The sequence below is a fragment of the Astatotilapia calliptera genome, chromosome 23, assembly GCF_964374335.1.
Source record: "Astatotilapia calliptera chromosome 23, fAstCal68.1, whole genome shotgun sequence".
Classification (NCBI taxonomy): domain Eukaryota; kingdom Metazoa; phylum Chordata; class Actinopteri; order Cichliformes; family Cichlidae; genus Astatotilapia; species Astatotilapia calliptera.
The window spans coordinates 13,886,980-13,900,700 of record NC_137443.1 but is presented as its reverse complement, the minus strand read 5'-3'; the positions used below and the strand labels follow the sequence as shown (position 1 = coordinate 13,900,700).

At 39.3% G+C, this 13,721-nt stretch overlaps 1 protein-coding gene across 4 annotated transcripts in view; it reads left to right on the top strand.

Annotated features, from left to right (window-relative positions):
* Positions 1-13,721, top strand: part of lpp (LIM domain containing preferred translocation partner in lipoma) — a 183,770-nt gene that overhangs the window by 16,565 nt on the left and 153,484 nt on the right. For 3 of the 4 annotated variants that reach the window (XM_026159643.2, XM_026159644.2, XM_026159645.2), the window contains one exon: positions 12,350-12,394. The exons of the other annotated variant lie outside the window; for it this stretch is intronic. The gene's annotated coding sequence lies outside the window, so the exon portion shown is untranslated. The remainder of the gene's footprint in view (positions 1-12,349; positions 12,395-13,721) is intronic. 4 annotated transcript variants of the gene reach the window in all.

Below are 13,721 nucleotides of genomic sequence, written 5' to 3'. Positions count from 1 at the left end.
AACCAGATTCAGACTCATACATTTTGGAACTTTTTTTTTTTGTGTGTGTGTAAAAGTCTGTTGTTGCCCAGAAGTTGCCTTTTGTTCTCATAAAGTCAATGAGACTGGGGGAAATACCATAGCATAAACCTCTCTTTTGAGGTTGATTTAAAGTCGAGGAGGAACTGTAGACACGAGAGGAAGTGGTTGGTAAAACCTGATGTTTCAGAGTTTTGTGTTTGGAGTGGATTTCAGTGCTCTCTGCCAGTGTTTGAGAAGTTAAGGCAGTGCTTACAATGCTTAATTGACTGGGAAGAGTTGTGGTTTTCCATTACGTCAGGCTTGGTACAATTCCTAATCTTACTGTGTCATTTTAACTCTGACTGTGGTGTCAGCAGTTGAAGTTTTACCCCATCACTCCTTGAAAGAGCTGCATTTATCAGTCTCCAGTGCCCACTTGGCTCATTGGCAGGATTAATTGGCAACAAGTCCCCCGTGGTCCAGGAACGTAGTTACCTACTGACCCAAATCATTATCCTGACTGGAAGCCACTGTCTCCACTCCACCGGCTCACACCTGGGACTGAGTCTTCACGTAACCTCGCATTTGTCCCCGATGCACCCGTACATCACGACTTCAGTTTTCTGTATCTGCAAGAAACAGGCTGTGTATGCAAAACGGAGGCGTGACAGGTTATTCGTTACCCTCAAGGCCATTTTGTGGTACTTGTATGTAATGTTTTGGGATTAAGCAAATATATCTTCTGATTTTGACTTGTGATTTGGGGCTTATTCGTGTTAGCGTGGTAGCTTCTTTTCAGGAACTGATGTACTTAGATTTCAGGCCATATCTTTTGCAAACAGGGTTTTCCCCTATTTGCAACAGATATGAGGTGTTTGTTTGAAGCAAACAAAGCTCTATCAGCTGAAAAGGATGTTTGCTTTGACAGCACAGCTTTGACAGATTGGAAACGTGAGTGTCTGCTAAAGCTAGACAAACCCGTAATGAGTGTTGTTGTCCTAGCAGAATCATAAAAGTTTTACAGATGTAATTGTTTATTATTGTTTTCAAGAAAAGAAATGTGAGAAATTTGTAAAAGAGCCTGAAAGCATCTGAGTGAATAGATGACTGGTTGTCAACTGTTGAGATGACCTTTACCTGACATCCGTGGGAACATGAAGATCTCTCCATGATATGGATCCAAACAAACACATCCTAGAGAAAAAAATCCTGCTGAAGGACTTTCAGATATAGCAAACAATGACATTTATTTACTGTAAAATTATTAACATTAAAATCTGCAGAGAATAAAGTCTCATAAGTTATGTAAAATCAAACAGAAAGACAACAATAAACTCCCTAGCTAGAAATAAAATGCTACCTAGTATCCAATTTCATAATCGTTCAAAGCCAAACTTAATGGCCTTAATTTCCTCAGTGTACTATTTTTTTGTGTGTGTGTAGATATTGTAGAATATGAAAATTTTAATACTATTTTAAACTAGTGCTGTCAGCGTTAATCTCCTTAAAATGACGTTAACATCATAACCACATTAACGCGGCAAATCACCGTTAGCGAGTTATCGCAGATTGCCCTGTGCATGGGGCTGCACAGCGCTAATGAGCTAACCACGCTAATGCGTTGACAAGCTAACCGGGCTAACGCATTGGCGAGCTAACCGTGCTAATGTGTTGACGAGCTAACCACGCTAACGCGTTGACGCCGTGCAGCCCCACGCACGAGGCGATCCGCGCTAACTCGCTAACGGAGATTTGCCGCGTTAATGCGGTTATGGTGTTAACATCATTTTAACGAGATTAACGTTGACAGCACTAGTTTAAACATTTTAACAAGCTCACTTTGAAGTTCTAGTCCAACAATACAGTTAAAAAAATGAATAAATAAAAGAAAGAAGAAATGGCATCTAGAAAGTGACCTTTGCTGTGTATTTAAAAATCACCTCAATGGTAATTCTTTATTTTGTCTGGTAATAATACTGATTGAGCTTTATTGGATTCTGAAAAACGATATAGCAACAAACATATACATTTAAAATAAATGTATAATAAAATGCCATGGCTTAACTAAATGGAAAGCATTTATCCGCAGAAATAAGAGCAGTAATGCAACAAGGTTCAGACTCTAAAGTACCTTTAATGCTATTACAAGTATTTGGGAAGAGGTGGAGGGAACTTCCACGTATAACATAAAGAGAAAGCGTCTCTGTGGGTCCACATTTGCATTTACTTGCACCATTCACATGTCAGATATAATACATGAGGGGTCAAAGGGTATGCTCTAGGTATTAGTGAGTTGGCCTAGAATCCGCTTGGTTAATGGATTATCCAATTTTACATTATATACTGCTGCGTGCAATGAGAGTTTGGTAACAACGTGTGGCCTCCCACGGCGCTCACATAGAGCGCTTTCACGTAATATGGCTTTGTTGTTGTTTTAAGCTCCCTGATAGGTTTAAGCTCAGGGTGAAAGGGGGCCTTCTGTGTCAGGTCTGAGGTCACTTTTGTTATCATCAGACAGATCCAGTACATTAGAAGTATTCCCTAATCTCTTAAAACCCTCTGCTGGCCCAACTTTCATTTGTTGTAGAAGGATCAAATTAAAAAGAGCCATATTAACCAAAGCCCTAAATTTGTTTTGCCACTTTTCAGGGATTGCACTTGTTGGCCTCGAGCTCTAGTCTGTGTAAATGCAACTTTTTTCTGATGCTGATGATTAAAGTGTTGCGAAATAAGCCTTGGGCATTTTTCTAGTATCTAGAGTTTATCTCTAAGAAAAATGGTTATTTTCAAGTTTTGGTTTTGATAAATATGATGAGACATCAGTATTTGTTTACAACTAAACTTTTTTTTTTTTTTTCCGTCTCCTTTGTGGAACGTTAGTCTCGTGTGGTTGAACAGTGAGAAGGGACAGGGTTTCTCTGTTGACACAGAAAAAACTCTTCCCACTTCTTTCAGAGCAGTTAAGAGGACAAAGGTTTAAAAACAGTGAATATGACACCAGTGTTTGTAATTTGATGGACCATGGAGGTGTAGTACAAGCTGACCTAGAACATTTGATGACTCATCTAAATTCCCCCCCCCCCCAAACATTCAGTCATTTTTTGATATATTATGAAAATTTCCCTCTTATTTTAAAAAGTCCCATCACTGAAAGCCAGCACTGTCTGGCCCTTACTGTTTGCTTCTCAGGTTGCTATTGTGCCAGTTTTTTGACATCATTTAGCCGCTTGTGGCTCTCATCGCACGGTTGTATGGTCAGGCAGCATTTTTCCTTTTCATTTACAAATCCTTTGAAGCCGATGACACACAAATGCTTTCAGTGTTTGTTTGTTTTTTTTTTGTGTGATTCTCACAGTGCTCTCAGCTACTCTAAATATTTGGATCAGCACAGCACTCATCACTGTCACTTCTCCCTGACTGACTCATCAAAAATAAGAAGGCTGGGATTTATGATATCGATACTGGCAACGATTTTGGAGGAGAAACTGATCCTGGCTGTCACTCATAAGCCAGTCTTTTATGATTGAAGAAGATGTTTTTGTAACCTATAAACAGGAATAGCTGTGTTCTGGTTTCCTCTAGCATCCTCTTCGCTCAGTGTGGCTCTGAACAGACATCTGCATGCATGCCTTTTTTGTGGCTCCATAGTCTCGCCACTTAGACTGCATATTACAGCCCACCAACTATACATGTGACATTCAGGTGAACAGGAAAGACTACTTGTCCATGGTGTCTCCAAATAGCTGTGTTGATGTGTAAATGCCACGTAAGTTTTTGAGAGCCCTCATTATTTAGGTCTCGTCTAATCCCTTTTACTTAGGCATCAGTCACACGGCTTGGAGACCAGTTGGCATCCCCCCGGCAACCAGTAGTTGCAGAGAAAAATGTGTTTCCGTGGCTGTTTGGCAACTGGTTGCTGGAGTTTGTTGGTAATTGCTTGCGTAACATTGGTCACAGTGGATTATGTGGTGCAGCACCGAAATCCTGCTTGTGATTGCTTTAGCACATTGCTATGCTTGTCTGTAGTTAGTATAGAAGACCTGTCACTCTGTTTGCTTGCAAACACTCACAAACTACAAACTACTAGTGGTTCGAAAGTGACCAGTGCTACACAAACAGGAAATAAAAGTCATTTGCCTTCAAAGTAGAAGTTTCACCTTTTGAAATGTGTTTGTTATAACTGTTATTTTGAAGGTGAATGTTCTGCATTTGTGGTTTGTGTCACATTTTTCATGTTTCACTGCTGCTCCGTGGTTAGTGTTTTGCAGACATTTCAGTGTAAAATACAGGCGATTGTGGCAATCTACCTGCAACCAAAGCAAATGGTGTGAGATTTACACAGCAAATCAGTGGATCAACATTTCAGTGTGTGAACTGCTTTGACATAAAACATCAGATCTTAGCAAACGCTCTACTTTGCATGAAGCAAATCTAGTGTTTTTGTGTTATGTATATTTACATGTGGTTTTACTGAACATATTGGTTTTAAAAGGTCTTTGAGAGAGCCCTCCAGCTCCACAGATTTTCTCATTGGGACAGCTCTGAGCCCTCACAGATTTATCAGAGACGCATGTAAAAGTCTGAGAGTCTGTGATGGTGGACTTGGGACTGGTTTGTAGGGGCAAGTAGGGAACAGGAGGGAGGGACGTGCAGAGATGCAGTTTTCCATATGCAGCATGGTTGTTATTATATTCAGCGTCTAGGGTTTCTGTTTGAAACATGCAGGTATAATCAGGAGAACAAACCAGTTAGTAGGCAAACAACATATACAGGTAACAGAAAGCTGGGAAAGGCTGGTCCCTGCAAGGCAATATTAAACAGGCTAGGCAGGTGGGGGGATTAGGTAAAACTTGGTGGGGGCAACCTGTGGACAGGTGTGGAAAATTCCCGAAAGCAGAGTAGAACTATCCAGAAAACTCTGAGACTTTAGAATGTGTCTGTAACCAAAGATGCACTTATATACAGGTGTGACCAAAATTCCTTAAAGAAAATCTCAGTGTGAACGAACAGCGTGTGCATGTGAATTTGCAAGTGATGCAGACTGACATGAGCACAAACAATTTTTAACCTGCCGGCTCCGTAGCACAAAGTCCGTGCAGAGGAAGGCAAAGACCCGTTTAACTCGCAGTGAGCAAGCGGGTGTTGTCTGTCCCACCCTCGCCTAAATCAAAGAGACCGTTTTCGTCAGTGAGGAGGAGTCTGAAGTGGACCATCTAGTGTTGTGGAAGGGCAACTGTTGACAATGTGCTGACCTCATTGATGTTTCAAAACACACTCGCACACCAGAAGTGTTTTACTTTTACTTCTGCAACTCCGAGCTGCAGATGCAGCTCCCCTCATTTGTGCACCTTTATTGCCGAGATCAAAGGAAGTGACAAGCTCACTAAACAAAAGTCGAACTGGGTTACAAGGACAAGCAGTTAAAGTCATAAAGGCTGTAAACAAGATCACAGTTTAGTCTGATGATGTTGGCAGTAATCTGTAATTGCACAGGAACATTGTGTGTCCGCACAAATATGACAAATGCAGTTAATGTTAAACAGGAAGTGGGACAGTAATCTGTTGTAGACAGCTCGCGTTGTATTTTTCCTGGTACATTTTGTTTACTCTTCAAGGACCCAGCAAAAGGTTTGTATTTTTGAATTCTATCAGTGAACCTTTATGTAATTATACCACAAAATGTGCAATTACAAATTCAAACCTGGAGCTGAAGTCTGTAGTCTTATTTTTTTGGTCCACGTGAAGCTCTCACGAGCGGTTAACATGTCAGGTATAGAGCAAAGAAGCCACTTGTTTCCTTATCGAGGTTATTTTCCCTGCACTTGAGTCTGCCCTCGGGCCTATTCGTGCAAGCCCACTGGTCCTGAACTGTGCCTAGTTCAGAAAAGGGTGCCGTGCGCTAATTTAATCTGAACATGGCTTTCACTTTGCTCTAGTGCTGGAAAGAAGTGGTTATAAATACACCATAAAGCCCAGGAAAAAGGGCAAGGTGTTTACAGGGATATGTATTTTTCATTGCTTTGGTCTACCTTTTCGGGCTGTAAACATTAAGGCCCAATCAAGTTGTCCGTTGTAGGAGCACTTAGAAAGCATGTGTCCACAGAGGAAATGGACCCAGCTTCAGACCTGGCAGATCTGTGTGACAAGTTTGGGTCAGCTGTGCAACGTGAGCATTCACAAACATCACATACCCCGTTAAAAACAGCAAAGTGGTCCTGAATGCAGCTTGGAGTTGAAGGTTAGAACAAAGGTGATGCGTGTACAGTGTTTTTAAACTCTTTTAATTCTATCTGTCGTAACCTGATGGGGAAAAAAAAGAGCTTTTCAGGACCTAAATTACTTTTCTTTGACAGATTGTGACTCTTTAGAATTGTGTAAATGGTCTAATGTACTTGGATGATCAGTTCTGTTTGATAGGAAAGTGGTCTATCTGAACAGCTAATGGCTTTGATAATTTTAGCATTTAGCTCATTGTCTTTTTTCCTTGGAAAATACTTCAACCTAAGTTATCATAATGGATGTGGCATTGAGTGAAATTGCCTCATTTTATTAAGTTGCTATCAAAAAAAGATTGCACATTTCTTTGCCCATGTCTCTTTAATTTATTAGTGCAGCTTTGTTACTGCCTAGCTAAGAAAGAGGTTTTCAAACTACAGCAGAGTTGAAGGAGAGTTCAGAGTAGTACTAGGTGACAGTACAGTGGAGTACACAGGTAAGCAGGGGGAGAGAGTCAGGAATGACATGCAGTACATGGCCCACATGGACTGGAAGCCGGGTGCCTGCTTTCACAACCTGCTGAGCTATACCAAGTGGTTTTATTTGAATAATAATTTTGTTCTTGTAAACAAATGACAATAAGAAGCCAAAATAAGCAGTAAAACCTTTTTAAAAACCTTTCTTTTTTCCATTACAAAACGCTTATTTTATGTACAGATGGTTATGGTTTTTACCCCTCAGTGATAAAAGACTGAAGGGTATTGTCGTCATCCTGTCAGCTGAGCAGGCAGGCACCCACGTTTGTGAGTGTGATAACTCAAGAAAGAAGTGATGTGGGAGCTTCAAATTGATACCAGACCTGTATCTACTAAAAACCTTCAAGTTTGAATATTGGTGACCTCGACCTCAAGGTCAAAGGGTCAAAGGCCAAGTTTTCTGAAAATCTTGTGAATGTAATAACTCAAATAAGACGACATAAGATTTTGAAATTCATACAACAGGTGCATCTACTTAGGTGGCTGAGAAATAAACCTCTATAAGATAAGATAAACCTTTATTAGTCCCACACGTGAGAAATTTTTTGTCACGGCAGAAAGTACAAGAGCACTACAAAATTAAGCAAAAAGTAAAGAAAGAGGTATTACTGGCTGCTGCCAGTATCTTTGAAAGTGGAATAGTCACCATTTTTGCCACAGGGGTCTGTTTTGGGTCCAACTCTGTTATCTTTATAACGCTGCCTTTGGGATCTATTTTCAGGAAATACAACATTCCCTTTCACTGTTATCCTGATGACATCCAAATTTACTTTACGTCCCAGTGCTGCCTCTGCTTAACTGTGCATGATGTTAAAAAACGGTCAACACATAATTGTATTGTTTCAGGAACTCATGCCCTTTTGGATAACTTGTCATCATTCCAACACTGTAAGAAATCTCTGAGTGTTTTTAGATAGCTCTTTTAAATTGGAGAAGCAAATGTCCAGTTTTTATCAGTTACATGAAATTGCCAAAGTGGAGCCTTATCTTCTTACTAAAGACCTAGAAAAACGCATTGATGCCTTCATCACCTCAAGGCTAGACTACTGCAATTCCCTTTTTTTATGGGTCTTCAACACTCACCTCTCCATAGCTTGCAGTTAGTCCAAAATGCTTTTTATAAGTCAAGTGCACCCCTTTCCTTCACAGTGGTGGATCTTTGCCCCAACCTAAAAGCCCAACCTCTGGTAATCAAAATTGATCTGGAAGAAGTAAAGATCATAAAGGAATCTCATAGTTCAACTTGTGGACGAATCATTAACTGTGGTTTCTAACCCGGTTTATTTTTGGCACCTTGGGACTCCACCGCTTTTCCTGTCGCTGATGTGCAGGTCTCCCGAGGGACCAAATCTGCTGCCACCTGGGCTTCTTTGCGCCCCTATTGGCATCTACACGCATCTTGCCGATGAGGACCATGGCCCAGCAGATACTAACTCCCCAAATGTCCCTGTGCCCCCCATCATGCCTAAGTAGTAATTGTGCTAAATTGAGTTGAGATGTGATGTGCGGTAACAGTGACAGGTGCATGCTGCTGTTGCTGTAGTTTGCCAGAGATCGATGTAGCATCGCACGGTGTAATTCAGAGGTCATGGACAACATGACATTTTCTTTCCCACCTCTTTGCTGCACTTTACTTGACAGAGTCATATCTCATAAAAAAAAAAATCAATAATGCACATATTTTTAGATGTAGTATGATGTAAACTTTCCATGGTTAACATTGTTGACATATAAACCTACTGAAATCTGAAAAAAAAGTCGTCCCTTTAAATTCATAACTTTTATTTTTACTTTAGAATCGGCGGTGTTCGGTTAAAGTTGCCTCATATACTCTCACAGTGAAAACAAGATCTACTGAAAAAAGCTAGTTGACACTTTTTAATGAAATAAATTGAACAATGAACAAAAAATGAACAATAACACAAATTGCATCTTCCAGGGCATTCTGGGAATTGTAGTTCAAAAAAGGTTGTTTTTTTTTATTGTGCCTTCAATCCATCTTCTTCCACTTGTCTGTGTTTATTTGTAGAATATATCAACATATATCGGATAAAAATGTGTTATCGGTAGCTAAGCCTTTGTGCCATAATGTACAGCAGGTATTCTTTTTACTTTTCATGAAAGTGAAGTGTTTAAACAACTGCCACACACAATCACTCTATTTTTCCTTTTAGAGCTTTGTAATTGTGTGAGCATTAATTTTTTTCTTTGTTTTGTTATTTGTTTTTTAAAATTAGGATTATGTCTGAAAGCAGGTGTTTTCTTACAGTTCTAACAGTTATTTTGGAAAAGAAAAAATATGAGTCATATATGCCTGAGATTAGAAAAATGTGCTTGATAAGTTATCTGCTCGGGATTAACGGTGAGCTTCTTCCAGTGTAGCTGAGTGAAATCTCTGTCAGCACTGGCACAACATTTCTGTTAGACTGTCTCTGTGTTAGACACAAAATAGGTGAAAGCTGCCAAATTAGACCAAATTAGGTCTTATTCTAGCTCATAACCATGTATAGTAGTCATGACCTGAAAGCCTCACTTTTGAATATCATGAGACTTGTGTGCACGTTGTTAATGTAGACTTTAGGAAAATAGTCTTTCCCACACATAATTTTACTCAGGTGAAAGAATATAACTAAGTGTGAGAAAAACTAGAGCTTAGAGAAAAATCAAAACTAACTTTACAAAAGGGGACACACATTAGCAATTAATCCTGGTGTTTCCTGTCATGTGTTATGTTTTCAAGGTAGGTCACCACAGAGACACTTTAAAAATTAAAATCAAATCAAAAGGTACTTAGTAGATTTAAAGAAATAAATCCTATAAAATAGGTTTAATAATTAATTTAAGAATGTGTGCACACATATATATCCCCACCCCCCATTCCCAGCCCCATCATGAATACAATGTTTGGGAAACCGTAAAAGTTTGAGAGTAGTTTTAAAAAATTTCTTCTTGTACAGATTTGGAACAGCTGCTGTTTCCTACTGCTGCCTTACAGGCACAGAGCTCGTTCACTCTAACGTTGCTTTAAATTCTCTGAGTTGGCCAAGGTTGGCAACGGACGGCAACGCGCACACACACCCGTGAGCAACTCTATCCCGTGTTTTCCACGATTTCTGGCCAGATCACATTTTCTGCTCAGCTGGACATTTCCCCAGATGTCTGAGCACAGAACGTGCTGGACTCAGACACTCAAAGATCAATCAAATTTAGTGCCCAGGTCTCAGGCCCTCTACTACTCAGGAAAGCCTTCACAGCCATTGGTCAGACGTTGGCGCTAACGCTAGTCCAGGTTCTCTTTTTTTTTTTTTACCTCAGGAAATCTGGATGTAGCCTCAAAAGTCTGTTTGTGTTACACACACACTCCTGTAAGCTTTGTGTGTGTGTGTGTGTGTGTGTGTGTGTGTGTGTGTGTGTGTGTGTCGAGCTGCAGAAAAATAATATTAGCACTTGCTAAACCACCCTGGGTAAATAAAGGTATAAATAAAGAATCCAAACCACAAAGCAGTGGCACGCAACTTAAGTTGATGGTAAGACAAGCAAACAGGAAGTGAGGAATATTTTCTAAACACTTAATAAGGTCCCAAGTTAGCTGTTACTTTCACAGTCAACATTGCGTGTGCAGATAGCACAGTAGTTATTGTGTGTGTGTGTGTGTGTGTGTGTGTGTGTGTGTGTGTGTGTGTGTGTGTGTGTGTAAAAAGGGTGGCCTTGATGGGGATACTTGGAGGAGAAAAGCTGAAGATGATGTTATAAGAGAGTGGCCATTTTTCATTGTTTGGTATCTGTAGAAGAAAATAGGTCAGGGCGGTGAGCTCTGAAACATTCTGTCGGCATGCAGCTCAAAGATTCGAGAACAACAGATGAATTCTTTGCACTGGCACGGTGACAGAAGGCTAGCTCACACGTGCGTCAGTACTTCAGCAGATAAATTAGAAGGAAATATTGGAAAATACCTTTTGTAATACACAATTTTGTGGATTGATATTTAAATGACTGATTGTCTGCTTTTTTGTTAGCGACTGGGGTTGGATGATTGGTAGAATATTTTCACATCTGTCAAAATCAGTCAGCAGGTTTTTGATTTGTTTTTTTTTTTTAAAGGAATTTTTTCATTTGAATTTTTTTTTAATGTCCTTGTTGAGAATTCGTGAAATTGTACTCACAGCATTAGTTTTTTTGTTTTTCTTTAACATCCCATCAAATATTTCACTCTTGCTTGATGTCTAATGGTAATACTTATACATTGCTAGACGCAAAGTTGGTTAAATAATTTTTTTTACCATGTGAGCTTCTTTTTAATGTGGAAAGTTTCATAAATATGAACTAAAACATGCAGCAGACATCCATTATTTCACATATATTATTACATATTATTATGAAGTAGTTGCAGTTTGTCATGTTTATTTTCCCTTCTGGTGGAAGGTTTTCATAAATATAAAGCATGCAAGTTTAGTTGATGATAATGTGTGTATGGGGTGGGGGTGGGGGGGTTGTTTTTTATAAAATATACCAAGGTGCTCAGCAGTAAAACTCCTAATTAAAAGTGAAAAGTAAAACATTTTGGGGGATAAAATTACTGAGTACTTTTGTTTGCATTTTGAATAGGCTCAGATTGTCAGACTGCATGGAAAGACTCCAAAATAGAGCTTGTTCATCAACATTATTTCCCTGGAGAAACGTCCTCAGCACCTCATCTGCTGGTTACTTTCCATCCACGCCCGGCTGCAAAAAAAAAAAAAAAAATCTCAAAATAGGAAGCATATGCTAGAACAAGGAATGCCACTTCAAGCAATACCCGTTCCTTAACATTAAGACGGCGTACAGAAACTGGAGTGAGGTTGAGAAAAGACCTAGTTGTCAATTGCTTGTTCTCAAAACACGCTACAATACTTGCAAAAACAGAAAAAGTAAGTGTGAAGGAGGCATGGATAACGATTCCCAAACTGGCGCCCACCAGTAATTATGATGCGAGTACAAAGAGATTTTTGCCATTCTGAAGGGAAAAGGGGAGTGTAGGTGTATTAATTCCTGTTCCTTCCTGCTTCCTCGACTTGGAAGTTCAGATTTAGAAAAATAGCCCCCCTCCCCTCCTTCAAAAGGAAAGAAAAAACAAGAACTGTCACATTGACTGACGCCAATCGTATGTAGCATCTGTGTTCCCACTACTGCTCCCTATAGTATATGCCACACTGTGGCAATGTGGGAAACTGACACTGTCAATTTATCAGAACAAAAGCATTCCTCAGCAAGAGAAATACACATCTTTGGGCCCTGGAGACAAAAATCATTCCACCCCCACCCTTACCTGCATCTAAACAGAATGTAGGACATTCACAACACCAGAAATAGAAATTTCAGTCACAATTATCATTTTTGAATTTATCCCCTGCAGTCAAAAGTTAGCGTTTAACTTGAGGAGTTAGAGAGAGACTTTAATGCCAACTTTTTAAAAGTAAACAGCTGCATGAAAGGCGATGTGGATGGATTCAAAATTGGACCATTTCAGTTTATTTCTTCAGATCTTTTCTTCTTGAAATGATTATTTATTATTTGCGACAAATTTGTTTTTATTTATGAGGTGTTTGTTGTTTTTTCAGGTGTCTGATCCTGTAGCCCCCGCCATCACTTTGTGTCAAATTTGGGTAAGTACCCGACCTAATTTTAACTCCTCTTCCTCCTCTTCTAATGTGTTCACGGACCAGACAGGCTTCCATGAACGCTGGATGTGTTTCCATGCAAAGTCTGGTTTTATTTCTTTTATTACCATACTTTAGGTCGGGCATCTTACATGCATATCTACAGGAAAACTAATGCGATGCTTGATTGGTAGAGGTAGTTAATGCGGAGTGGCCCTTTTTGTTTTTCCTGTTTAGACATTGAACCAAAAGCCATCTTACCTTTGTTTGTTTCTTTTATAATCAGGATGTACATCAGGATGTATGTTGTGATGAATAAGTAGGATGCACATGTAACTCGGTGAGTTCTGTGTTTGTCACACGTACACCAAATTTGGAGGTAGGAAATTTTAAAACATGTACATTTATGATTAAATAATTTGCAGTTTTTTTCAATAAATGTGTAACAAATTCTTGTTTATTAGTTACAGATACTTGTGTATTATTCAAGGTATTTGCGTCATTGAAAATTGGCTTAAGGGTGTTCCCGTGATGCAGTCTTAATTTAGTTAGTTAGCCTCGGTGAGGATAAAACAGATCATGTGTTTTAGATACCAAATGTGGGGAAAAAGCGGGCTCCTTTTAAAAAAAAAAAAAGTGGAACTTTGTCTAGTTTTCCACTACACAGAAAGACCACAAGCCTTCAGCTCCTGTGTGCTCCTATTGTCCTGCTCTGAGCCAAACCCTGCATAGGAATTTATTTGTGATCGATTCTGATCTACAGCGAGGTTACATAGATAGATGTCGTGACTTTCGACTGCATTACTTCAGCCTGAAAACAACGGTCACGTGACTCACTGTGGTGTTGTAAACAGCAATAAAAACATCAGTAAAATTATGAAATTACCTTAATTTTACCCATCCAGATCATCATGCTTTGTGTTGTTACAGTCTCCATACTACATACTTCATTATGTAATTATTTTTTTTAAAGAATTCATTTTTGCTAATAATGTGCACAATTGCGTTGAATTAATTTTTAGGTGCATGAAAATGTTGAAATTGTGTGAATTTAATTTTGTACGTTTAAACAATGTAGAATTTGATCATTGGGTCCTTAATGCAAGGAGTCTTCACCCTGATATTAAGGTTTGATAAAATTCTTATGCCACAGGAATTTTATCTGATGTTCTCTCGTATATCCTCATGACCACACACGTCTTGAGGGAATTTCTTCACATCAGTTCACTTGATGTCAACAATGAACTGATAGATTTTGGTGATAAAAATACAACAACATGACTCCATGACGAAGGATTCAGTATTCACGTGGGACATCAGTTACCGAATACCT